Here is a 27,295-nt window from a genome sequence, read left to right as displayed (position 1 = left end):
ACCCATGGTAACTCAAATCGTAAACGTAATCATTCATTTCCACCACTACTGAAAACTTCCTGATATGACCATTCTCCCTTTCTTTCATGGGATAGAGGTTATTTATGTTTTTTCATACCCAGTTAATGAGTATTAGATTACAAAATCCAGAGGAACATGAAGTACACTGAACATCACTAGTTAAAAAAGACTTTCCCTTCTTCACAAAAGGACCTTTTTGCCATTAAATATCTTCTGACACTGAAGTCTTCTTTCAAGCAGGAGAGGCTCACACAGGGCCTCCTCTCTCTTTTCCACGCTTCTAAGTCTAAGCGTTTGCTTGCTCAACTCTGATGACGTAGTCCGTTCTCAACATCCCTCCTGTTTCTCTAGCTCTGTATTTGAAAATGTGTGCATGATCTCTGGAAAATCTCTGCTTAAACGGTCTCTCTGGGCTCTGACTTATAATAATTCCTTACTTTTCCTCACTTTTTCCTAACTTTGGTTCCCATGAATGTTAGTCCCTAATTCTCAGTTTCCTAGGAGGCTTCCTATGAAGAAGACATTTACCCTGGGGCATGGACACCATCACCCAAGGGGCCTTTCAGACAGCTGGCAGCGTTCATTTTGGAGTTGATCTAAATAGTATCACGTTTAGTGGTTTTCAGCAATTCACCCTGATGTTCCTTTGGTGAAATTATGCTGGCCCCTTTCAATCCTTTTTATACAGTTACACTTGTCAGTAACCACAGCAGGAGTATAATAAGAGACGCAACTGAGCTTGGGGCCACAGATCCAATGAAGATGGAAAGAATGCTTTAATTGGTTCATATTAAAAAGTTGTCTTTTGGAACGCTAATTCTTTCTAGAACTTGAGCTGCTCTCATAGCCAGTAAAAAATATATGCCAGGCTACAAAGTCCATTCATGTTAAAAATTGTCTCTTCCTTCCCAGTTAGAGCAAAACGCAGTAGCTCTAGAAGACAAAGATGGTAGATCATGGATATCAACTTCAACAAAGTCCGCTTCAGAGAAAACTATGCACTTAAATGGACAGACTGTGTTGAACGAATTTAATTGGGATTGCAGATTGAAAATCAGGCTTCCAAGCGCAATATTCATAATGAAATGAAAAGACATGATGGGTGATAGCAGAGATAACACACATCCTCTCACTGAAGCCAAGAGCTGCCTGTGAATATATGATCCATACGAGACCAGCAATAACTCAGTGTGGTTACGGTTCTAACTAAATGAATATTAGAATGGCTTCAAGCAGCATGACTCTAGGCATAGGCAGGCCTTCATCCGACCCATAATAAGTACTCTCTAAATAGAAGCTCCAGTATCCTTGGCTCCTGAAGGAAATGTCCGCTCTAAGGTGCGCCATAGCTGATAAAAACGACGTGATGTGTGGCAGGCTTTGAAACTTTAAATAGCAAGCGAAACGAAGGGAAAAGCCCGCAGTAGAGTTTAGAAAAGGGCTTCTCAACTTGGAATATATAGACAGCAGCTTGATCTGAATGCCAAAGGGGTGTGAGTGAGTCTCAAGGTAGCACTAGAAACCAGACTTTCTCTGTGATTGTTCCAGGCTAGTTTTTGTTTCTTGTAAGCCTGCCGTTATCATCCTAGAGCCCTTGTCACTTTTCAAACTTTCCTACTAAACTGTGAGTCATCTATTCCTAAGCTGCTATACCCAAAGTACACACTGGAAGGGGCATCACTCAAGCTCTCTTCTTGAGCCCCTACTCACATGGGGGCCTGTGAGGTAATGGAAACATGGAAGCAGAGCCCATCCTCCTCCTTGAGGAACACATGGTCAGGAGGAAAGATTTCCTGTAAATGATTAAGACAGAGAGATAGAAAATTTCCTCACAAGGCTTCGGGAGGACACAGGAGAGGTGGTCTGGTGGGCAGGGTGTGGGCGGACCAGATCCTGTCAGGCAGACTGCGCACCACATCTCCACAGGGTGCCATTCCCATAGACTGAGATGTGAATCGTACTCCTTCACCCCATCCCAGACTGAGACAATGAGGTGCCTTGGGGAAGACGCCATACAAAAGTTATCTAAGCTGAGTCTTCAAGGACAAGTACGAACTATCTGGACGAAGGCCAGATATCTGAGGCAGAGGGAACTACCTATACAAAGACATGAAGTGAGAAGCACGGGGTGTGCCTAGACTGCCAATTATGGAGGAAGGGAAGAGGACAGGGTGCCGGGAAGGAGGGTGGTGATGGTGAACTTTCAGGCTCTCGAGATGAGCAGGGGGTATATGGTGAGTGGTGAGTGGTGCTCAGAAACTGTTCTGAGCTGATCACCCATCTTGGCAATCTAAGGCGTGTAAGGGAGGATTTTTACCATCACCAAGGAGTAAAACATGTCCACTGGTTTCAAGAGCAATTTATTTTTCCTTATTAAGGATTTCTTTTTCCCACAGTTCTATGCCCCAGAGGAATAAGTGACAATTTGTTTTCTTTGACACGCTTCTGTGTGATTTTCTGGGGGAAGGGACTCCATAAATAACAGGTACTTGGGCGATTTAGAAAGATCTAAAAAAGGGAGAAATGTAAGAGAACTAGGTGAGAGCATGAATAAGGTTTTTGTATTTAGGAACACTTTTCATAGAAGAATGAGCATTCTTTCTCAGACAGCTAATGAGCATGGCACTTCTTCCATTGTTATTTCAGGTCTTATTTTATTTTGTTATTTTATTAATTTATTTTTTGTAGGTTTCATTTTAAAAAGCCTGTAGTACGCCAGATACTGAGCTATGCGCTGTGCACGCCATGCCCTGTATTTTATAGAGCTTACGGTGTTATAAGAGAGGTACCGTCTCCATTTTACGGTTGAGAAAATGGAAACTCAGAGATATTAAGTAGCTTGCTCAAGATCACAAAGCTAGCAAGCGACTAAGTGTGTAGTCATCTCGAGCTTCCTAAGGCCCGTTAGGACGATGGGCAAATTCTTGCACGGGTGAGCCCAGGGTGGCAGGGCGCAACGCACGCTGCTTCTCTCCCAGCCACCCACACATTGCCTAGTTCATTCTGGTCCATGACACACTGCCTGACACCAGTCCTATGGGGATCCTTGATCATCAAAAAATGATGACTTGTCAAGAGCACATGAAAGCTGGGTGCGGGGGGGCGGGGCAGGGGTGGGGGGAGCTGCAGCTGTCAAAGGGCTTCAGAAACACGTTGCAGTTCCCTTTCTCGGAAGCCCCGAAACACACGCATGTAATCACACTCACACACTGAAGGAATCACTCTTTCTACCTAGTTTTTTCAGACAGGAGGACCAAAATTAGCACAGTATTATTATTACATAGTGGCCCCCAATAAACGCAAGAAATCACCAATAAAAACAGAGGATCTGCAATGGGGAAAGGAACCAGCCTAGAATCTGAAGAGTGGACAAAGATAATGCGTACCTACGGGAAGGGGTGCTAGAAAGCATCCTGTTTGCTTACAATGAAATAGATTTCTCAGGTGGCCAAGAAGAACAAATACATGCCTCTGGAACAGAAATGGCAATGTAAGCAAAGAGAAGAGAGGGTAGCAGCAGGCTGCATTTAATTTGAAAGCATCATTTTTTGTACGTTGGTTGAAGAAGTTAGTGTTGGGCAAGATGTCCATGCTTTACTCCTTGAGCAATCTGAACTTGCCACGTGGCTTTCTGTGCCTCTGTAGCCTTAAGTATAAAACAAGAGCAAAAATAACATCTACATTATCGCCAACAGCATTATAGCTATTAGCAATTATCACTGATCCTGCCCTTATTTTGTACTTAAGTTGAGCTTCTGGGAAATTTGTTGCTAGTCAATTGGTACTATGATAGAAAGAATGGCTTCTAATGGCGATGACGGGATTATGTCAGTTGATTAGTTCATGATTTGGGGTCCAGGGTACCTATGTCAATCGATTCTTCTAAATCCGTAGGATTGTGGTCAGTTTTTTGGTCTAGCAAATACACTGTACAGATTGCCTACTAGAGAATTCTGTTTTCTTCTTGGAAAAAAACAAAGGCAAAAGCCCACCAAAAAGCAAAGAAAATGTCAGCTGAAAAGTTCTAGGGAAGAAGCTGAATGTCACAAAGCAGAATCCTCTGGAGGGTTCTTTCAGTTTCACAAAACTTAAAAAAGTCCCGTTTAACAGACACACTAATGTATTAAAATACAACGTCGCCCATGGTGTATTTGTCATTCCTTTTAGCAGCCCTACTACAACCACAGACGCTGATGACACATTAACTTGTCATCTGTTAAATACAAATCCCTCCAAATGGAAACATTCCTCTCTAACACTTGAAAGATTTCCTCCCTGGAGGCCTTGCTGTATCACAGAGTACCTCGTTCATAGAACCCGTCAGTAGCTAGCCACCTTCACCTTTCAGGAAGTTAATGGGGCAGAATTTTCAATTTAAGGAGCACATGTTTCCCCTAGAAATCACATTGGGTAAGCTGTTATTTTGAGTAATTTATTTTTTAAAAAGCCCCTAAATGTGCCCAAATTCTTCTCTTGCATGGCCAGAAGCTAGTGCAGAGGAAGTGGGTAGATCTCTTGGGCGAACTGTGCATAGTTTGGGGTGCCAAGTTCATGTCCTTCTCTGTCATGGTTCAGGCAAGTACAATCAGGACTGATTTCTATGCCCCGGTTGCCTCTGAGTTGGTGTGGCCGTCATTGCAGCTTCCTGGCACCCAGGGGCAAGCTGCTCGCGCCGCTTCTGTTCCCTGGTGCCACACAGAGTGTAAGAATAACTCTAAGTTCTGATTTCCCTTGGATTTCCAAATCTACTTCATTTGTTCGCCAGAGACGTACTGAACACCTGTTAGGGACGCCAGCTTTGTTCTACAATCTGGAAAGGCAGATGGTGGCTTACTTTCTAGGAAATGTAGGCAGAAAACAAATGCATGATAAATGAATACAAAAATAGGTTCAGGTAGCGGTCAGTGACGCAAATACGTTGGGCAATGGAATAAAGACTGAGTAGAGGTAGACTGAGTAGAGGGAGGGGAGTAACTTTAGATGAACTGGTCACTCTCTGAGACGGTGATATCTGAGCTGAGAACAAAGAGCTTTATGATCTCCAGTCTAGTCACTGAATCTTTAACTAACTTTTTGGCTCTCTGCTTGGCTCTTTGGGATTAATCCTTCATTAGGAGGATCCTTTTGGTTTTTGATCTCTGCTCCTTTCTTGTCTTTTGGATCTTCTTGGCTTCATGTTTCCCAGTGGTGGCCTTTTTGCGCACTCTTGCAAATACCTTCAGCCTCTAGAGATGTAGTTTATTGGTATTAGTAGGTTATATGTATTAGTTTGCTAAGGTGGCTACAAGGAAGTCCCATAAGTTGGGTAGATTTATTGTTTCATAATTCTTTAATTAATTTTAGGCAGTGAACAGATAGTGCAATATTGGTTTCTAGAGTAGAATTCAGTGATTGCTCACTTACACACAACACCCAGTTCTCATCCGAACAAGTGCCCTCCTTAATCCCCCTCACCCATCTAGCCCATTCTCTACCCACCTCCCTTCATCAAGCCTCAGTTTGTTTTCTATTGTTAAGAGTCTCTTATGGCTTGCTTCCTTCTTCCCTTTTTATTCTTTCCCCTTTCCCATATGTTCATCTGTTTTCTTTCTTAAATTCCACACATGAGTGACATCATATGATATTTGTCTTTCTCTGTCTGACTTACTTCACTTAGCATAATATACTCTAGCTGCATCCATGTCGTTGCAAATGACAAAGTTTCATTCTTTTTCATGGCTAAGTAACATTCCATTGTTTGTGTGTATTTTATATATATAATATATATATAATATTATATAAACATATAAATAATATATATATTATATATATGAATAATATATAATTAATAATATAAATAATGTATATATTATATATATATATGAATAACATCTTCTTTATCCACTCATCAGTTGATGGACATTTAGGCTCTCTCCACAGTTTGGCTAGTGTTGACAATGCTGTTATAAGCCTCAGGGTGCATGTATCCCTTCAAATCTGTATTTTTGTATTCTTTGGGTAAATACTTAGTAGTGTAATTGCTGGATCATAGGGTAGTTCTATTTTTAACTTTTTGAAGAACTTCCTGTTTTCCAGAGTGGCTGCATCAGTTTGCGTTCCTATCAACAGTGCAAGAGGATTCCCCTTTCTCTACATTCTTTACCAACACCTGTTGTTCCTTGTATTGTTTCACAGTTCTGAAGACTAGAAGTCCGAGAAGATGTTGGTGGGGTGGTTCCTTCTGAGAGCTATGAGCAAGAATCTGTTCCATGCTTCTCTCCTAACTTCTCTTGATTTGCTGGCAATCTCTGGCACTCTTGGCTCATAGATGCACTAACGAGATCTATGCCTCCATCTTTACACAGCATTTTCCTTTCCCAGGGGGTGTCTGTGTGTCCCAGTTTTCCCTTTTTATAAGGACACCAGTCACATTAGATCAGGGTCTACCCTAATGGTCTCATTTTAATTTGATTACTTCTGTAAAGACCCTATTTCCAGAGAAGGTCACATTCTGAAGTATTGGGGGTTAGGACTTCAGTGTGTCTTTTTGGCAGGGGGACACAGATTCATCCATAACATCTGCTTTCCTGGATACCAACAAAATGAAATATTTGGCTCCACAAGACTTCATTTCTTCACATTTTATGTTCTTGATTTGAGCAGGTAAAGTTTTGGGTTTTGATAAACTAACTTTTACAGGATGAACAATTTGTAATTAGTATTCAAAGAAGAATGAAACATGAATGTGTCAAGAGACTCAAAATTTGGCTTATTTTTAGGTTAAAGAAAAAGCTATTTTTTTTAATAAGACCACATAAAGAACATGGCATAGTTTTCAAGAGTCCTGTGCTTCTGCTGCTTTCTCTTTCCTTTAAGGTACCCCCTCCACACACGAAAAAATCATCCCATAATTAGTTGGAAAGTGAAGTGAGGACGCTGGCATCTTTCCCAAAAGGTTGGGGTCAACAATTCCCAAGAAACTGACCTGGTTTCTGGAGAATAAGAATGATTTTCCAGCGTCACCTCAAACTACCAGCATTCCTATTATTCAGTATCAATTTTGAATATGCAGAGACCATATGGTACTACAAAAGTGGTTTGAACATTAAAATCCATGTAGTAACTTTAAAACATGGTCCAAAAGAGGATCCCGTTGGAAAAAATCAACCCAGTTTTAACCGGTTAAAAGAGAGGAATAAAAGGAAGACAGAAATTAAAAAAAATAAAAAAGAAAGAAATGAGAAGGCAGGGAGAGAAAGGGATAACTACTCATGTTTATGAAAAGCTCTTGAAATGGATGAGAAGCTGGCCGTATAGCATATGACGATACTGGGGAGGGGAAAAGAGATCCTGTCTGAAAGATGACTTTCCTCAGAGCTGGCGTATGAGGGAAATCAAAGAATCTTCATTCTGTGGGGAAATACAAGAACTCAGACTGCAACAGAACTAATTGATAAACGAGCCCCAAAGGCCAGAGATTCTACTCGGCTGCATTAATTTGGCGAATGGTTATCTTAATCCCCAACTCCCTCCCTTCCTCTCACTCTCGTAATTATGCTCTAAATAAGCACAGGAGAGGAAGAAATAAAGCACTATTAACACTAGATAATGGTCCTTGAAGGAAGAATTTCATAAACCATTATGTTATACAGCTTGCTAACTTATTATCTCTCCAAATCACGGAGGGCTGGTTTTCTCTCCTAGCCTTTCTTTGAAGTCAGTCTCCTTGGCTGTGGAAGGCACTGTGCCCACAGAAGTGGAAATCCCTGAAAGCTCATCGGAGTAAGCGTTCTCACTCTTCTGCCTCAGAAAGACAAAGAGCAAATTTGTTCCTTTAAAAAGATTTAACTGTGATTCCTTTCAGATTCCCCATAATTGAACTTGCCCAACAGATCATTTGCAACAAGGAAATGGCAGAAAGCAAAAGGTAATATTCATCATCTTTCGCCAGTTGTGAAAGCATTTCCCTCTCCAATCTGGAAGAGATTATTTGAACCTTTCTCCTTTCAGTTCAATATACCTTGAAATTTATTGTAAAGGTCTTTATAAGTTCCTGCACTCAAAAGGACGGGGCCAACTTGAAAGAGGAGTGGTTAGGATGAGGATGTCTTTGTGTGGGCTTACGGCTCTTGCTATTCTGAAAGCTACGCTCTTTTTCATTGCCGAAAGAGTGCACTTCAAATGAGAGGAGAAGATTATAGCTTTCTTCAAATCAATGTGTTGCCCTAGTTCTAGAATTCAGAGAATTTTTAAACATTGCTACAGTCCTCTCAGGGAAAAATGAAAATGAGGATGTCTCATTATTTTAAATAAATGCTTGGCTTCCTTTGCAGTGATGGATATGGTGCCTTGATGGCCTTAGATGAGACACATTTTTAAAGATGGGCAGAGCCATCACTTATTTAATCACAGGAGCCTGGGAGCCTGGCAGTGTGGTAGGGCCTTCGGTTGGGCTTCTCTGCGGGAAAGAGACGCCAGGATGTTTTATTACAGATGTGGAAGAGGATGAGAGGTAAGACATCTTTCCCATATAAACAGCAGCTGGGAGAATTTAAAAGTGATGAGCTCTAGAGAGTAGTAGGGAATTTGGGTAAATTGGAAGGGGAGGTGAACCATGAGAGACTATGGACTCTGAAAAACAGTCTGAAGGGTTTGAAGTGGCGGTACCAGGTGGTGGGTATTATAGAGGGCACAGCTTGCATGGAGCACTGGGTGTGGTGAAAAAATAATGAATAATGTTTTTCTGAAAATAAATAAGTTGGGGAAAAAAAAAGTGATGAGCTCTGCAATACCAAAAATGAGTATTCATTTGGCCCATTATTTTGGGGAGGGGAAGCTGATATAAATGGATATTACTGGAAACCAGGATGATGTTAGGGTCTTGCTATCTAAAATTTACAATGTCTAAGGAGATATTTCTTAGCCCATTCCACAGAGGTAATATTTTAGGTCATATTTCAAAGAATGATATTAGTAACATGAAGGAACTGATAACATCATATGCAAAAGAACCTGCAATTCTTATTTTCCTTGTGTTTCCTTTTCTGACTCAAATGCCCCTTTAAAAATATCAGTTTCTCAGAATACATAGTAGCCAAAAATAATTTTGTGTGGCTGCTGCCAATGGAAATTATCTTGTAGGCAGTCAGTCCTTTGGCACTGTGAGAGCTGGATTCTACTCTCAGATGTCTGGTCGTCTGCTCTGGGATCTGAGCATCTTTCTACCTTTGTCTCCCTGTGTATAAAATGAAAATGGTAACATCTGGACATACTTTGCAGGATCAAATAAGATGCTGTTTGAAAATACTCCAGAAGCTAAATACTGCTACATGAATGGAGAGTCTTATCGTTATTAATATAAACATGATAAATAAGAGACAAATCCAGAGAGGATCACCTATAAAATGTCTCATGAGCAACTATCAGTCCAATGCATCTTGACTAACCGGAGCAAAAGCAGTTTCCTTACCTGGCTGATACTCACAAAAGGGAAAAAAAGCTTGGCAGTTGACTGTTTCTATAAGATTCAATTTCATTTTATAATGTGTGTATTAAGGGGTCTTGTACTTCTGTGGAAAGGGGAAGCTAGAGGAAACATTCTGATCCTTAGTAGCACTAATGTGATGAAGAATTAGATTTTTTTCAAATGTAACTTTAGAATATCTAAAATCTACCAGATTTAAATAGCGCTCTGCATAGTGTTTACACAGTCATCATTAACATTCTATGTACATTAAAGTATAGTCTGAAATGGCTATCCCATGACTATTTTAAAGATATTTAAGACAAAGCCAATTCAAGATTTATCTTATCTAATCAAACCTATCCACAATTACTATTACAAGGTATATGGTCACTTCATCACTTAGCTAAGGGACTTTGCAGTTTTCAGCATTGGAACGGCTTTGTGAATTGCTCTAGAAATGCACCCAAAGGAAAGCCTGGCTGACAAGGAGTTCTGTTTGGCAGAGCAGCTTTTTAACCACACCCTTTTGTTTTGAAATCTGTGATTGTGTGCATTATTTTCTTAAATTAGTACCTACTGGCCAGTCAGGTGAAAAATACTGCCCTTGATGGCCATTCTCATCCTCAGTCATCCATTTGGGTCTTCACAGTGTTTACCTCTTCCAATTCCCAGCATTTCTCCCCACGGTATTGGCCAAACTCGTGCTCAGCTTCACCCCACCGGATGCTATTTGGTTAGAGATCTCCCTCTCTATACACTCCCTTCTTTTTACAACTTCCTTTTTGCTTAAGATTCTTATTTGCCCAATGGTTAGAGACCAAGCCTGCCACTGTTGATCCTAATGGCACCTTCAACTCTTCACCACAACCCCACCATATATAGCTCTTGAATCTGTGAGGCTGCACTGGACTCCTCTCACTTGGATTCCACGGGCAGCGCTCAAGACATTAATCTCCCCCCAACGTCTCTGAAGCTCAATTCTCAATTCTCAATTCCTGTGTCACTTCACCACTCTCCCTTCCCCACTGCACCAGCTCTCCACAGTCATCTGCCATCTTTATTCTTACTCCTGAGCCTTTAAATTTTATGGGGTAAGGTCTCATTGTCAAAGAGACAAAGCACAGGATAGACAGTCAACAGAAAAAGAGCCAAGCTGTAGTTCTCTCATGAAGTCTCTGGAAACATTTTCCTCCTTAAAAATTTCTCTTAGTTTCAAAATCACATTAACTTTCACTGATCAGAAATTCTGCACCAGTCCATGATTTTTCAACCCACTTGACGAAGGGCTCTTCTCTGTAGAATTTGGCATTTTCAGTCTTTCCATTTCCACTGGCTCTTTTGTCTCTGGAAGGGCTTAGAAAAAAATGATGAGAATAACAATAAAAAAACCTTTTGACCCTGGCATCGCTTTCAATTATTGTCATATTTTTCTCTTCCATTTCATATCCAGAGCCCCTAAATAAGTGCTCTCTCTCATGCTTTTCTCCTTTTCCTCACCTATTTAACTCTTGCAATCTATCCATATGGCAAGTGACGCCATTTTGAGGAAAGCCACGAGACCTTCGCTGAAACACTTAGTCTCTCTCTTCTTCCATCTCTTGCCTAGGATTCCTCCTTACTGCACTCCTCATGTTTCCCTGCTCATATTTCTAGTGGTCTTTGTGCTTTTTCCTCTTCACCTGTCCTCTGTCTGCTCTTCCCATTTTCCACACCAGGACTCAGCCCTCCCTCCAAACTCGTTAGCATGGGGGAACTCGCTCTCTAGAGAAAGGCTTCTGCTGTCAGCTTTCCAGCAGTGTTCACCAGAAAGGTGGGTCAGAGACTGATGAACTTCACATCCCTTCCCATTTTGGGTACAGTTCTCTCTCTCAAAAAGGGTATAGATATAAGTTTATACCAAAGCAGAGAGATATTTGCTTTCCTTCTGCTTCCTACTTTTCCTTTCGCCTGGAGAAAACAGATTCAAAACATGTGTTTGAGTCCAATTTCTTAAGTTTAGGAAGTTTGTATCATAGACAAATTTAACAGGCATGGGGGACAGGTTTTGTTAATGACAACAAAAGGTAAAAAATGATTTTGTGCTTTTTGTTCACCGACACATGTAGGAGTTTTATTCTTTATACTGGAGATGTCAGGCTGTTTCTGAAACTGTTAAAATGTTGTAAAGTCCCATTCAATGCATGTTTTTACTTGGCCTATTAGAGATGAGTTTCCATGAAATTCTGAGGCGGTTTTTTGGGTTGTTGTTATTTTTAAGACTGCATTTTAATTGTCATTTTTTCTACTAAGTCCTAGACAGATGGTACAGGTGACTTTTTAAAGAGACATCAAGCTATTTGTTCTCCCTTTCCCTTCTTATTATATTATTTGAAAACCATCAGATAGTTTGAGTTCTATAAAAGTAGAATTTAGGAAAAGGTATTTAAGTATAATCGAAAACAGGTCAGTTGTAAAAGGAAATAGACTTTTTTTTTTTTTTAAAAAACACATGAGCCATACAAATATAAAACCATCAGAAATTAGAGGGAGAAAAATCTCACTTGCCATTATTCTCTATCGTATCTGTTCAGTTGAAAGTGTAACCATCCCCATGATGAACCCCCTTGCCTACAGCCTATGAAACAAGAACATGAAAGGGGCCTCCAGGAGGCTCTTGGGGAAAAAGATTGACTTCTAGGATATGGGGCTGTGAGGAGAGGAGAGGAAAAAAATTAATATTCTGGGTTGCCCAAAAAAAAAAGTGTAACCATTTTTATGACTGGGTAGATTAGTAGAGCATTTCATTTTTCAAATTTGTTAAATCAAGATTGTAATATTCATTATTTTGAAGTAATATTTTAAGCAATAATTTCTATTCAATCAATACTATTTGCTAGGACTATATAAAATGCCTTACAAATAACTATTTGTACATATAATTTATATTTTTAGAGGATACATCATTGCTTCTCTGCCTCTCCTCACACTTATAATGTTCTCTATAATTTACATAACCTTACTAACAATTATAAGAAAGAGGTATCCTTGTTCCCATTTCACAAAAGAGGAAATAGGTCCAAAGAGTAAGCAACTCGCCCCAGTATCACACAGCCAGTGAGTGATTAAATCTGGAAGTGGGGGTGCCTTAGTTGGTTCAGCCTTGGACTCTTGATTTTGGCTCAGGCCCTGGTCTTAGGGTCCTGGGAGTGGGGAGTGGGGTCTCTCAATGGGGAGTCTACTTTGCTCTCTCTCCCCCTCCCTCTGTCTCTCCCCCTTCCATGTCTCCATCCCTCCCCACTGCCATCCCACTCCCACGCATGCTCTCTTTTTAAATCAAATAAATCTTTAAAAAAACCCAAACAAACCTGGATATGAACACGAATCTGTTAAGGTGTAAAATGTGTGTCTGTATGCCATATCCTACATTTCCTTTATATGCAGTCATATTAAAATTTTTGTTTTTCCTACTTCTGTGAAATAACGTGAAGGTAGGGGAAGTGAACTCATGGCTGCTGTGCATCTCACCATGGCTCAAGGGTTGTTTTTGGCCCTGAGATCCTTAGTGCCATAATGTAAATGCATAGTTATTGTTTTTAATGAGAACTTGAGAAAGGATGAAGGATTCAACTCCATTCACAAGGCTACTTCTTTTACAATAAAATATTAAGGTATCTAGAAAACCATCCCAATAATGTTGCTTGAAGCTCATACAGCTCTAAGTCAAAAGGAAACTGTTGGTCTTAAGGGATATTTTAATTAAACTTTGAAGGTCAGATGAACTACTCATCTCTACCATAATGAAGCCATCATTTTATCTTGAGAAGAGTGTAAGACCTGGCATCTGAGGCTCTGCCACTTCCTTCCAAGGTGATTATAGGCAATTCTCCTTTTAGGGCAGATTTGGTAGTTTAGCTATTCCAATCTATTTCTTGTCCAATTCTCCCTTAGCCTTTCTTCCAGGAAATGAACCAGTTTGAAAAGAAGAGCTGAACCCAAACTAAATTTCCCAGATCCCTTTACAACTTGGATAAAGGCATAGGACCTATTTCCACCAATCAGATGCCTCCAGCCTGAGCAACAAAAGATGGCAGCTTGCTTTCCAGTGATTTGGATTGACTGGAAAGCACATGGAGTGACAAAAGTCTCTGGTGTTTCTTGAATGGCTGTGACAGAATTTCCATTCTCCAAGTGGGACATAATCGTTTTGAGTAAAGGCAGTGGAAGCAATGCAGCGCCCCCTAAAACAGCTCTAAAAAATTGTCAAGTACCATTCAGGCTGTGTGGTTCATGGCCAAGTTGCTCTGGCTGGTTAGTAACCACATGTGGGTCTTGACTCCCAGAGATTCCAGGAACTACCTAATGCCTTCCCATAAATTCCTTTCTTTTTTACCTGGTAAAGTGGCTTCTGTTTTTTTTTTTTTTTTTTTTTTTTTTTGTAACTAAGAACCCCAAACCACACCATTCTTTCTACTTCTTGAGGTATAAAATTAAATGATGATATCTCATTTTCAGGCTGGTTGTGAGGTACATTGTAAGTGGCATATAAACTTGTTATTATAAATTGCTGGACATTTAAAGATATTTAAGGACTGCTTAGGCGAACTACCTACCACCATAAAATGAATGCATCCCTGCTATACTCAGGTTGGGCCATAAAGCAGCCTTTTGAATTGAGGATCATATTTAAAACTATATTTTCTCTCTCAATGCTGTCTAAAATGTATGGCATGTGCCTTTTAGCTGGATGTCACATGGACCTCTTGTTGTGATCTTGTTTAGGGCAAGATGCCCTGGATGACAATTGATTATCTCTTTCAGGAAACCCTTGCACACCTTTCTTCTAGGAGAATTTGCAGAAAACTGTGCAGCCTTCATTTTAAAATAGGCCACCAAAAACACATTCTTAAAAATTGCTGAAAATGCATTTGGTTATTTTTTGTGATGTGTTAATTCTGCCTGTATAATTACACATGGTATCATACATGTGCATAGTCTGAAGACATGTTGACAATTCATTATTCTCCATTCTTTTTTTTCCTTTGGGAGGGAGGATTTCTTTTCTTTCTTTCTTTCTTTTTTTTTTTAAGATTTATTTATTCATTTATCTGACAGACAGAGATCACAAGCAGGCAGAGAGGCAGGCAGAGACAGAGGAGGAAGCAGGCTCCCTGCCGAGCAGAGAGCTCAATGTGGGCTCGATCCCAGGACCCCGGAATCATGACCTGAGCCAAAGGCAGAGGCTTTAACTCACTGAGCCACCCAGGTGCCCCCCCCTTTTTAAAAGATTTCTTTATTTTTTTAATTATTTCTTTATCAGAGAGAGAGATTGTGTGGATGCACATAAGGTAGGGAGGAGCAGAGGGAGCGAGAGAGAATCTCTAGCAGACTCCCCTCTGAACGTGGATCCCACCTCAGGGCTTGATCTCATGACCCTGAGATACTAACATGAGCTAAAACCAAGAGTCAGATGTTTAAATGACTGAGACACCCAGAAGCCCTGGGAGGGAGGATTACTGAAAAGAACCACTATGCTTTTGTTTGCATTTCCTCATTCATTATATTTGATAATCCCATGATCAAAATTTTTACATGTTATAATAAATACACAAACTACAATGCAAATTACCTTCCTTTAAGGAGCTTATAGTTGTATTAACTATAATTGGTGTGTGAAGAAATAAGGAATAATTCGAGTTATGGTATTATAACTGAAATAGTTAATTCTTGATATGGATGATTGGGTTACATTCATGGAAGACACAAGTTTCACCCCGATCTCAAATTTTAAAGTGAATGGAGAAATCTCACTGGGGAGAAACATTGATTGTGCAGAAGAGACATTCAATGGTAAGAGAAAAGCATTTGCAAAGAAACAAAGGATTGGATTGACTGTAAATTGATTTACTTGGAGAAGAGGGAGCCATCAGGTAAGACAGAGTGTTGGATCCTTGACAGAATGTAGTTGAGATTAAGTATGCAGAGGGAGTCACTGCTCATGAATTTATTTTTTCTCTACCATACCTTCATCATTTCTTCATTTTCAATAAACTTCCATAACTTTACCACTGATTGTATTTTGGGTTGATTGTTTCTTTATGTCTTATGGAAAGAAGCTTCAATCACTAGGCTGGTTTTCTCATTGCTTTTAACTGTGTCTACTTGATAAACTGTAACCTCTTTAAGGACAAAGATTCTCTCTGACTTTATCATTATTTTTATTACTTTTATTATTATTTCTAGCTTTATCACTATGTAAGTATAATAGCATGGTGCAGGAAATACTGTAGTTGATGAATGAACAATTGTTGAGTGAATGGCTTCCAGACAGATAGCCATCAACAGTTATCCAATGAGATGACATCAACAAGAGCCCTTATTGAGGGCTCTTGAGAGCTGAGATATCATCGATAAGTGGAATGTATTCCAGAGCAAGCATTTATGTGATGTGCTAGAAAGACCAAAAGGTGTTGTGTACTCTGAGTGTAGGATATCTTCTTCCATGTCTGGCCCTTTTCACTATGTCATTCAAGGCAAATTTCTGCCTCTGATTGAATTCCTGAATTCATGACTTTGTTGTAATGACTCTAGATTAAAAATAGAATTTATGGAAAAAGATACAATTTCTGTGAATGACAATAAACACACATACACACACACATACACGATTAGCCTGGCATTAATAAAAAAGAAATTCAGAAAACATAATATAGAATCTGAACTTTTTCTGGGGTGAATATTTTTAAAAATTTTTCACAAGTTGTCAACTGTCAAATCCTTGAATTATTCTTTCCTGAATGTCTTTCTGAACCAATTTTTTATAAATTATCTGACTTGCTATCGTAGTGGGTCATTTGTGATTACATCCATCTTGTCCAGTTATAGCAGTAACATGTGTAAATTGGATCTCTAAGGGGTGATAAAGTGATGCAAATAGTGCTTTTCACCTTGGGTTACCATAGCCACAGTCATTATTTGCAATAGCTACTGTACTCTGTTCTTCTATGAAATCCCCTAACAAGATGCTTCACCTCATGTCACTTCCAAGCTACTGATAAGAGTATAAACATTGAAAAGTTTTGAACCAGCATAACTTCACTTCTAAAAATGCCCTTCCAGGAAATTATTTGCAGAGCTATTATTAGGTTGGTTTTAGCATGCTTGGAATTTCTTTATAGTGACCATATGTTGCCAGATCCAAGAAGGAAATAATGCATTTTGGGGTAATAGGAACGGGGCAAAGAATAACCTCCAATAACTGAAAACTATTCAAGGCATGAAGTGCAGTAGTAATAATGAGCTCTTTGGTTCCTGGGTATATGTCAGTCCCAGAAGACTAATAGAGAAGTGCCAATGCTTCTGGTGCCTGGGGGGCTCTAGGGCACTGCTCCTGGGGCAACTGTCAGAATTTGGATTATTATTTATCTTCCACGTGGATCAGAAAGCTAAGCAGAAAAGTAAATGCTCAATAGGAAATATATTCATGGGCTATGAAAGAAGAAGTTTTTCAAAGTTCTGTCTTGTCAGCAGACTGTGTTCCAATATACTTATTACTTCGGGTTGTGAGATGCTAATGGGCAGAAAACCTGCATTAAATGAAGTTTTCATTAATTTATTGCAGAACTGCTCAGAACCTTTGAAATGATCTATTCCTTTCAGAATCTCAAGACAGACATAAAATGACACACTGAATTTTGTTTTTGCTAGACAGTTTGAGATGCTGTGTCCTATTGGACAGTTAAGACACTCTGTGACTTCCCTGTTGAAATTGTAAATGACTGTCATCACATTATTGTCATTGTATTTTTTGTTTCTTAAAAAAGGGTCTAAAGAAAGGCAGACCGGTCACAAACTTTTGGGTACGTTATGGAGTAAGCATAACCCTATTAGAATATCTATTTTTAAAAAAATTCTTGTAAGCCTAGCATCTTGTAACTCTTGATTTTCCTAACTTTCCTAACAGTGTATTTTAAGGCTATATTCCTTTTGAGAAAGCTTTTATTTTAATAGTACAAAATGATACATACTCCAGACCCCCCCAAAAGGTACATACTCAAGACAGACTTTTAGAGGATCAAAATAAGCAAAAAGAAGAAAATAAAAACCACCCATAATCCTACCAAGCAGATACAAGGACCATTGACAAGTAGATGTAGATCTTTTCTTTATTTGCATCTTTTAATTTTTTAGTAATAAAGAGAGGATCATGTTGTAAGGACATTTTTTCAGTATCATCCACACCTTCGCATGCTATTACCCACTCTCACGTTATTTTCAATGACTATTGTATTTTATTTATGTAATCATCCCTCCACTGTCGGATATTTAGTCTAACAGACTTCCTGCATTTCCTAGGTTTATTCTGTTAGCATTCTTGGAGACTCCAGTGATGTGAATATTAGAACAGATGACACTGTTCTTGGTTCTGTAAGCCTTGTCCTAGAAACTTCACATGTCTCAATTGTGGTGTCAGAGAACAGAGGCCCAACAATGATCTGCTGCCCAGAGTCCCTGAAATCACACTCACAGTGCTGCTGACAGTCATAACTTCCCAACCTGGCTCATTAATCTGCAACTACAACTTATTCCCGGACCACTAATATTTCAGAGGAACAATACAAGCAATCGAAACCTGCAATTTATGGGTCAAATCCACAGAAGAGTACTAAGTCAACACTTCTGGCTCTTGGGAGGAGAATAGTATCGTATCTGGGGGCCTATATGATGGCAGCATGAAACAGTTCCATGTTTTGTTTGAAGTCTTCCAGATTATTTATCCCAAAGCTTATTACTATATATCATATTATTATGATAATATTAACATAATATGATATCATATTATTATTATCATTTAATAATGAATGCCCATATCACTTACATAATACATAGTTTCATCAGCACAGTTAGGGGCAGTTAATAAGAGGTTGAAATTAGCACAACCAGGTAGTCTTTTTTTTTAGATTTTATTTATTTATTTGACAGAAAGAGATCACAAGTAGGCAGAGAGGCAGGCAGAGAGAGAGAGGAGGAAGCAGGCTCCCTGCTGAGCAAAGAGCCCGATGCGGGACTCGATCCCAGGACCCTGGGATCATGACCTGAGCCAAAGGCAGAGGCTTTAACCCATTGAGCCACCCAGGCGCGCTCAGGTAGTCTGTTTGATGAGAAATTCCAATCATGATTTGAGCTGACTTTCAACTATTGAGGAGAGCTATCTAGAGTTTCTCCATCAGAGTTCTTCTGGGCACCAGGTGATGATACGAGGGAGCCTGGTGGGCTGGATCTCCCTGGTCTAAGTGACCCTCCATGCCATGTTGTGAGGATGAGGTCTTGGCTATCTTTCATCCTAGCTGCCCTTACTGTGTAGCACCTTGAAGTAATATATCACATAAAGGAAGTCAATTTGGACTAGAAAAACCTTGGCTATCTCTATGTGTCAATTATGAAAATTTGCAGCTACGAATGTTAGTTTTTTAATTGCCAAGAGTTCAGATTTCATCAGTATTTTGAAAGTCATTTGGTTAAAAGACTTGTACCAGCAGGCAGTATTATGAAGTATTAAAACTACAGATCGTGTAGACAGACAACTCAAGTTCATATTCTGGTATTTCCTAGCTGTATCACCTCTCTGCAATCATCTCCTCAGTGAGAAGATAGGAAAAGTGTGCCTACTTCAGATTCATGAAAATTAAATGGAATAAATATCGGGAAAGCACTATCAGTCTGGGCACATATTAGTGCTTCATAAACGCTATTGCTAATTTTAATATTTGAAGAAAAATCACACATATATTTAAATATTTTAATACATTTTATGATGAATTAGGATTCTATGGTTAATTTTCTCTCTTATGAGCAGACACTGTATTAGCTCTCAGGGGTTCAATAACATAGCATCCTCTAAAGAGTTGAAGTCAAGGGGCGCTTGGGTGTCTCAGTGGGTTTAAGCCTCTGCCTTCGGCTCAGGTCATGATCCCAGGGTCCTGGGATCGAGCCCTGCATCGGGCTCTCTGCTCAGCAGGGAGCCTGCTTCCTCCTCTCTCTCTTGGCCTGCTTCTCTGCCTACTTATGATCTCTGTCTGTCAAATAAATAAGTAAAATCTTTAAAAAAAAAAAAGAGTTGAAGTCAAGTACATCATCACCTGGAGTTAACATAGTGTTGAAAGTTATGAAATAAGTGACGAAAAAGCACGTACGAGATGTTGTGAAGGTGCCCTGCTCAGTGTAGATGGATGCGGGGAAGATTTGCTGGAGCCATAAGGCACAGACAATGGTGTTTTACTTGCTGGGCATCAGAACGGGCCACTGAAAAGGGGTTACTGCTTTCCTCCAGGTCTTTAAACGCAGCCTATAATCTAAAGAACTGGAGAGAACTCAAGGGTTTTTGGTTCGGCCACTGTTTTTTATTGTCCTACATGCTATCCTGCATTTCACTGAGATGTGATAAAACAAGTCCCTACTATTCTGTATATAGAGTAACTTTTGTAATACTATATATCTTTTTATAGCTTTGCTCAAAGAATAAATTTTAATTCATTTGGGTTGTTTTTCCAGCTTCTTTAATATTTATGCCAAACTACATTCTATTCAAAGGTCCAAAAACCTGGATCAAATCAACAATTTCTGGTGTTTAAGCAAAAATAAGCAACAAAACAAAACAAAACAAAAACAAAAGGAAAAAAAAAACAGACACTTGTATTTTAAAGGAAACATATTATGGTATAATACAAACACGTATCATAGTCATTAAAATGACAAATTTATTAGCTGTCCATCCTTATTTCCTGTGGTTTACCATATTTTCCCTTCTCCCAGAGATATTCTCTTGGCAGCAAATAGAAAATCTCAAAATCTGACTTACTGTGATGAGTTGGATTTTTTGAATTTTTGTCTGGGATATTTTACTTTCTTAATTAGGAACATGGCTTCAGTGGCTACGGACAAAAAAACAGCCCAGTATTGCTTCTCACCCCCTGTTAGGAAAAGGGGGAAGGCTGGAACAGGCCTTTGATCCTCAATAGATGGCTGATACATTTTACTTGCACATTCCGCAGAAACTGTTCAGACCAGCAGTGGCAATGCCACTGTGGCCAGGTTCACTAACTGGGGAATGTGAATCAGAACCCATAATCGTCTCAATATCTTTGGGGGAATTTGCCAAATTGGAGGCTTAATCCCATTGTTTTTCTATCCTAAAGGCACAGAAAGGCGCTATCTCAAATTTTTGGTTTCCCTTCAAACACAAATGTGGTTCACAATGATCAAATACCAGATGTGAAAGAACCATGAAACCCAACTTTTTTTTTTGTTTGGTGAAGACCTTGAGCCTGTCCATATTGTGCTACAACACTGGAGAGAGGAGATGGCTCTGGAGTAGCTTCTTACCATTTTTTTAAAAATCTTTTTTTTTTTTTAAGTTAAGAAATAGCAATGTACCAGGACAGAGAGTAGCTATACTTGCGGTGAAGGCAGCCAAATGTATAAATTTGTTGGATCACTGCATTGCACACCTGAAACTAATGTAAATTGTGGAGCAACTTTAAAAAAACAAAACAAACAAACAAAACAATGCTTAAAAAAAAACGATTGGAGGAGGTTCTAAGTATTACACAGGTACGTATATCAAGTTGTCATTCTCAGCGAAATGCAGGACAGCATGAAAGGCAGCAGCCATTGCTTTGCTTGCCTGAAGAGGATTTCAACGTGTTTATAAATATGATTGCTTTAAAGACGTCATCACAACATCTTAGAGGGAGAATGTCTGTAGAGCGATTAACCATTTGTAACCAAAGTAAAAGAACCAGTAGAATCTAGAGCTAGAACTCAGGTCTCTGATTCTATTAAGAGGCTTGTTATCTTCTGGAAAAGAAACCACAGTGTGCCTTTCAAGGACAGACAAGGTAAGATGGTCTTTCTCCATCTTCCCATGAGAGGCAGACACTGGGAAGACTATTATTCTGACAGGGATGACTTTTTTTATAAAGAAAAATCTAGATTTTGCTTGCGAGCCCCCTATTTTTTTTTAGTTCAAGTTTAGTTTTCTAGCAGGGGCACGAATGTTTACACAAAAGACGGGTCCGTGCACTGAGCCTTCATGCAAAGATACAAAATGGAGGCTCCTTTTAGTCTCAGTGGATTTAAAGATCCTCTGACCCCCCAGAATGCCATTGCCCTGACCTGATTCTTTTTTACTCTTGAATTCTGACCTGTGTTAGAGAGTGCTTTTGAAATGCAGATCAACACACCAGATTTTGTCCAGTCAAGTTCTCTTTTTAGGTAATAATCTACAGCAGAATTCAACCTTTCACTGATAGAGAAGTCCAACATTGCACTTGCTTTTGTTAAAAACTCTGATTTCATCCCTACAGCTTAAATTTTGATGTTGGATGTAGTTTTAAGAGATGATTTAAGACAATCATCTACTCCAGGGATAAATGACAGCATTTTAGATATACACATTTCTTAGGAGGTATAGGAAGAGACTTTTTAGAATTTCCCTGGGAATTTGTGCTAAGATCTGATCAAGTTCATGTAAAGATGTCATTTTTCATGTACAGACTCGTTATTCCTGTAATTTCAGCACATATCTTCCAGTTTTACCCTAGGACTTGGTGGGAGATGGTGCAGTCAATTCTCTTTTATAGTATTTATGTGAAGACAGATCAGAACTTTCAGCTTTCCCTTCCCCAGATTAAGACCTGTCCACTTCAGTGGTGGCACCAAAAAATTATACCCCTCATAGTCATTCTGTTGTTCCAGTGCCACTTTCCAATGAGCAAATCAGGAAATAGCTACCTTTGGGAATGGTTTTCACCTGACTCATTGGTGCGGAAACATCGTGAGGATCTTTCCAAATTTTGTTTAAAGAACTGAATTTCCCTGAGATCCGTGCTGTCTGATCTGCAAGAGTCGTTGGTGCCTCTATTTTTGTTTTTGTTAAATTAATTTCCTAGTCTGGGAGTTCTGAGCTCGCAACCTCTGCAAGGAGACATGGCCATCTGCCGTGTAGCTTAGCCTTTGAGCTGTGGGGCTTAGAGGAAGCTCTATTTCAAGGACAAGGAAGCCAAGGAGGGGAAGGGGGGCATGCTTATTTTCAGTTTTCACGGCCAACAATGGGAGTGAATCTAAACTCTGTTGGGAGACTGCAGCAGGTGCCAAGCTGCTACTGTCATTTGCATAATGTGTAATCTAAGGTGTTGATTCCTCTCTGATAGACAGGCATGTTAGCGTGGGGAGGCGAAATTACACATCGCCCCTCTGCCTGCCCCTTAAGAAACCAATCACATTCCTCTCTCCATCAACTCCACAGAGGCAGGGACCTTTCTGCTCCACTGAACTTGCTTCTTGTCTCCACTTAGCAAATTGACTGATGGCACTGGCTCTTCCCCTGCCGCTCCCTCTGATGCTGCTAAATGCAGCCGCTCCCCCCACCCCCTGCCAAGAAAAGAAACTGATGTAAATGTGACTGGCTGCTTTGGGCTGCATTTTTTTTTTTAAACTTTCTTTTTGTAAAGCTGCATCCCATCCCTCCATAGGACTTACCCTTTGAAGACTGTGGAGGAACATATAGTTTGGAAAGTAGCGTGCTATTAAAATCGAACCACTGGTTGTTAATGTAATTGCAAAATAGCCTGATTTTAATAGGTTGTTGGTTGAGGGTGGCTCTTTGGCATAGACTTTTGGTTTTAGAGACTGGACGTATAACTGCATGTTTATGAAAATCATCAAATGCCTTTGTTCTAACAAATGGATCCTCTCAATTTAATAAAGTTCCTAACATTAAATAATTAGTGTAATTTTTATTTTGAAATACCCAGAGATCAGAAGGGAGACTCCCACAACTTTGACTTTTGCAACATTGTCTTCACTTTGTTGCTATTCCCATTCTATAGAAATGCCTTTGCTTAGTACATTCTTTGGGGGGTAAGCAGGAGGGTAGAACATCCCCTCTATTATAAAGTTTTCTTCTTTAAAAAAAGATTTATTTATTTTGCAGAGAGAGAGCACGCCTGCAAAGGTAATTTGCCTTTGCAGAGAAAGAGCACACCTGGGTGGGGGGAGGGGCAGAGGGAAAGAAGTTGAAGCAGCCCCCTGCTGAGTGCAGAGCCTGAAGTTGGGGCGCATTCCCAGGATTCTGAGCTCTGACCTGAGCGGTAAGCAAGAGTCAGATGCCTAACCAACTGAGCCACCCAGGTGTGGCTCAGTATTTTCACAAACATTTATATGTTAAATGTTTTCCCAAACATTTATATGAATATTTGTTATAAATATAACACATTTTCTCTGATTCTCAAATAATCATCCTTTTTAGCAATGAAGAAACTAAGACCCAGGGTATTTAAGAGACTTTTTGCCATTCTTTTTGGTTGAACCATATGAAATTGCCACTAGGTAGCTTCAAAGTAATTCAAATATGTAGCTGCATATGGCTCAATCCAAGAGCTATTCGGGAGGGCCAGGATTCAAACTCCCGTCAGCCATGGTCAAAGTCAGCCTTCCCTCCACTATACTGTGGCACTGCCTTATTTACTTATATTCTGTGTTGCTACAAGAATACAGCCTTGTATGCATTATGTACTCAATGTATGTGGTTAATATCTGTTCTTTGGCTTTTTAAAAAATGGATTTAGAGGAAGTACCACGGAGCTATGTTTTGTAACCAGTTTGTAAAGTATTAGATCTCAGTTTTTCCTGCTGCAGATCTGGGTGGTTATAAAGGACTGTTAGATCCTATCTCTTATGTCATTAATTCCTCTACTCTCTACATACGGTACCAATTTCCCAACATCCAAACAGTGTCCAAAGAGTGATGGGCTCCTCTCAGAACCGGTGAAATCCTGCATCTCTGGCCTCTTCTGCCTGTGTTTTCTCCTGCCAGCGAGGCTTAGCTATTTCACAGCCCTTAAGAAATGACTGAGAAAGCACTTAGGTAATTTGCCTTCAAAATATCCCGCCCCTTTCTTTTCCACTCTATTACCATCTCCTTCCACACTTTAATTCCTTTCCGTGCAAAGAAATTTGCACGGAAAATTTCTCTCTTCTAGAGATAATACTTCAAATTTTTGGCCACAGCTGTTTTCCTTACATCCCTACCCTGACCGTTTTAAGAACATAGCTGCGTATTTTGGAAGAACCCAGGTGGTTTTCATATTGAGTATATCCAAAAGATATGAATTTTGAGAGCAAATCAATGACTCCACAATTTATAGTGTAATTACATAGTAATTACTCAATTTGCTTGTGAACACTGACTCCTCTCCCTGGGTTTTAAACAGATGTCACAGCAGATGCACTTCACTTAAAGGAGAATTTCTATTAACTACAGCAGTAGTTGGGCTTATTATTGTTAGTGGTGCTGAATTAAATTGGTAAGAGAGGGCACTATTGAACCCTAGTAGGGCATATGACTCAGGAGAGGGACAGAAGTTGTCACATGTGGGAGGGTTCCCATGAGCAAGTGTTTCAAACATAGTGTCAGTCTTTCAAAGGACTGATGGATACTTGGCTTTGGGGTTGTAGAACAGTTATGGATAGTAACAATTGAATTTTGTACAGAACTTTCTAGTGTGCAAACTTCTTTCTACCCCTGTTCTCTCATTTGATTATCACTGGCATTCAGGAAGTAGGTATGAGTTCCCCAGAATCTTGTGGGGGTGTGTCTGATGGAGTTCAAAATGGCGCTGGGGCTGCCTGGCTCCCAAGTCCTTTCCCTTTTCATTACAGCGTGCTGCCTTTTCAAGCCAAGAGTCAGTGCAGTCAACAAATCAATTAGATGCTGCATGTGTTTTTAATCAAATTGACTGACGTCTTGACTCGTTAATTTAAAATCAAAGTGACTGAATTGCTTGTTTGTGAAAATAAGAAGCACTTGTTTACTTTTTCCTTCAAACTCTCGGTTTTGGTGGTCTAGATTTCCAAAGAGGTACAGCTCGAAATCAACTTTTTGTGCACCCAAGGAGACTGCCAGACATGCACCGGCCTTTTCAACTAAATCCAGACCCACCCAGGGTAATCACCATTGGCAGCATCCTCTCCAAATGTGTAGAACAATGTGCCCATATTGACATGGATGGTTTAAAAGTATGGGCAAGTTTGAAATCAAATAATGTACAAACGCCTCAGTTGAAATCTTGATAGCAAGGAGTTAAGTGCATATATTTTTTATTTTCCTTTCTACCAACATGTTTACTTATTTGTTTTTAACATAACCTGATCCCTATGCTACCCCATTTCCAGCTTCGTGTTTGGCCTCATCCAAAACTGGACAGGGGTCCGTTTGGCCCACAGCCTGCCTAGTACTGACCCCTGCTCCCTGCTCTGTAAAAAAACGCCCAGCCTTTGTGAGGCTTGTCATTCAAGAGGCTGCTCAAGTGGCAAGGGCTCCAGAGAATTTCCTTTGGCTTAGTCCTGAGGGCATTTCCCTGGGGCAGGACTTCCAGATGGTGGTTGGTGAGAACAACAGGGAGAAATGATCTGGTTGTCTGTCAACAGGACTCCCACACAAATAGAAAGCTTGGCTGGAAAAATCTGCTTTTTCTCTTTCTTCGTGCTTCTCCCTCCTCATAAAAAATAATCAGCGCTCTCTAGAGATTTCTCTCTTCTTTCCTCTCCTCCCCAAAGACTCTGCAGTAGCTAGCCTTGAGGCCTTTCTCCTGCCTTTCTCATTTTCTCACCTGAAGGAGCTGGCTGCCCCATTGTGTTCTCTCCTTGCCCACCTCTCACGTCCTCACCTTCACCTTTCTCCTGCTTGGGATCTGTACCCGCCTTTCAAATACTTACCCTCCTAGGGCTTTCTCTTTCTACTGTTTCCTGTCCTCTCCTCTCACCTTCCTCCCTCAGGTCTGAGGATGGTCTTCCTAGACCCATTCTGCAGGGCCCATCAGTAAGCCAAAGGCCGAGTCTCAGCAGGGGGAGTGGTGGCCGTGAGGCCAGTGGAGAAGGGAACAGAGGAGGAGGAAAGGCAGCAAATGAGTCTTGTGGAGAATGGGGATGGAGAAAGGGAGGTCAGAGTGCCCTGTAGCCTAAAAATGAAACTAATAAGTGGGGCAAGACTTGGCTCTTCTGTTCCGCTCCAACTTTATATGTAATACTTTGTATATTTGTTACATTAGAAATCTAGTATTAATATAATATAAATTAATACATTAGAAATATTGTAATTAATCAATATGGGAAATAATTTCTGCAAAGTGTCAGACATAGTGAGTGAAATATAATAGACACTCAATAAAAGACGGTTATTACATTATTGTTTTTTAAAGACCTAAAGTGGCTCAAATAAATGACTTGGTTTCAAACCAGGGGCAAAACGTGGCACTGTACCCTTAGTAAAAGGTTCTGTACTTTATAATAGCTAGATTGAGGCAGTCAGTTGTGAGGGATGTCACAGAAAATGTATAATAATAGTCGCCAAGTGCTGAAGTTTGCATATGATTTTGGAGACAAGAGAGTGTAAATGTAAAGACCTAGATTCCACTCCTGGACATGTACTAGTCTTGAAACGTTCTGTAATCTCTAATAGCTCATTGTTTCCTCACCTGTAAAATGAAGGTGCTACGGAACCAACCGCTCACGGTGTTCTTAGCGCAAATGGGATCAGATGTGCAAAGCTCATGACCCAGTGCTTGGCACACAGTCAACACTCAGTAAAGGCTGTCCATAATTTAACACATTAAAACTGGGTTTCAGTTTTAAAAATTAGACAGATTTAAGTCCATCCTTGTAAAGACACTGATTTTACTCTCTTGCCCTCTGATTAACTTTCCTGGGAGGCAGAAAGGGGTGTAGCTTATAACCCACCTGGAGTGTGTGACCCATAAGGAATTTCTCTCTTATGTGGACTGTGACAGGAAAAAT

General features: G+C 40.0%; 1 protein-coding gene across 2 annotated transcripts in view; it reads right to left on the bottom strand.

The window, feature by feature from the left end:
• The window catches only part of B3GALT1 (beta-1,3-galactosyltransferase 1), a 343,150-nt gene that overhangs the window by 5,020 nt on the left and 310,835 nt on the right, over positions 1-27,295 (bottom strand). The window lies entirely within an intron of this gene.

The sequence above is a fragment of the Neovison vison genome, chromosome 3 (genome assembly GCF_020171115.1).
Source record: "Neovison vison isolate M4711 chromosome 3, ASM_NN_V1, whole genome shotgun sequence".
Lineage (NCBI taxonomy): Eukaryota > Metazoa > Chordata > Mammalia > Carnivora > Mustelidae > Neogale > Neogale vison.
This window is presented reverse-complemented; position numbering and strand designations above follow the sequence as displayed.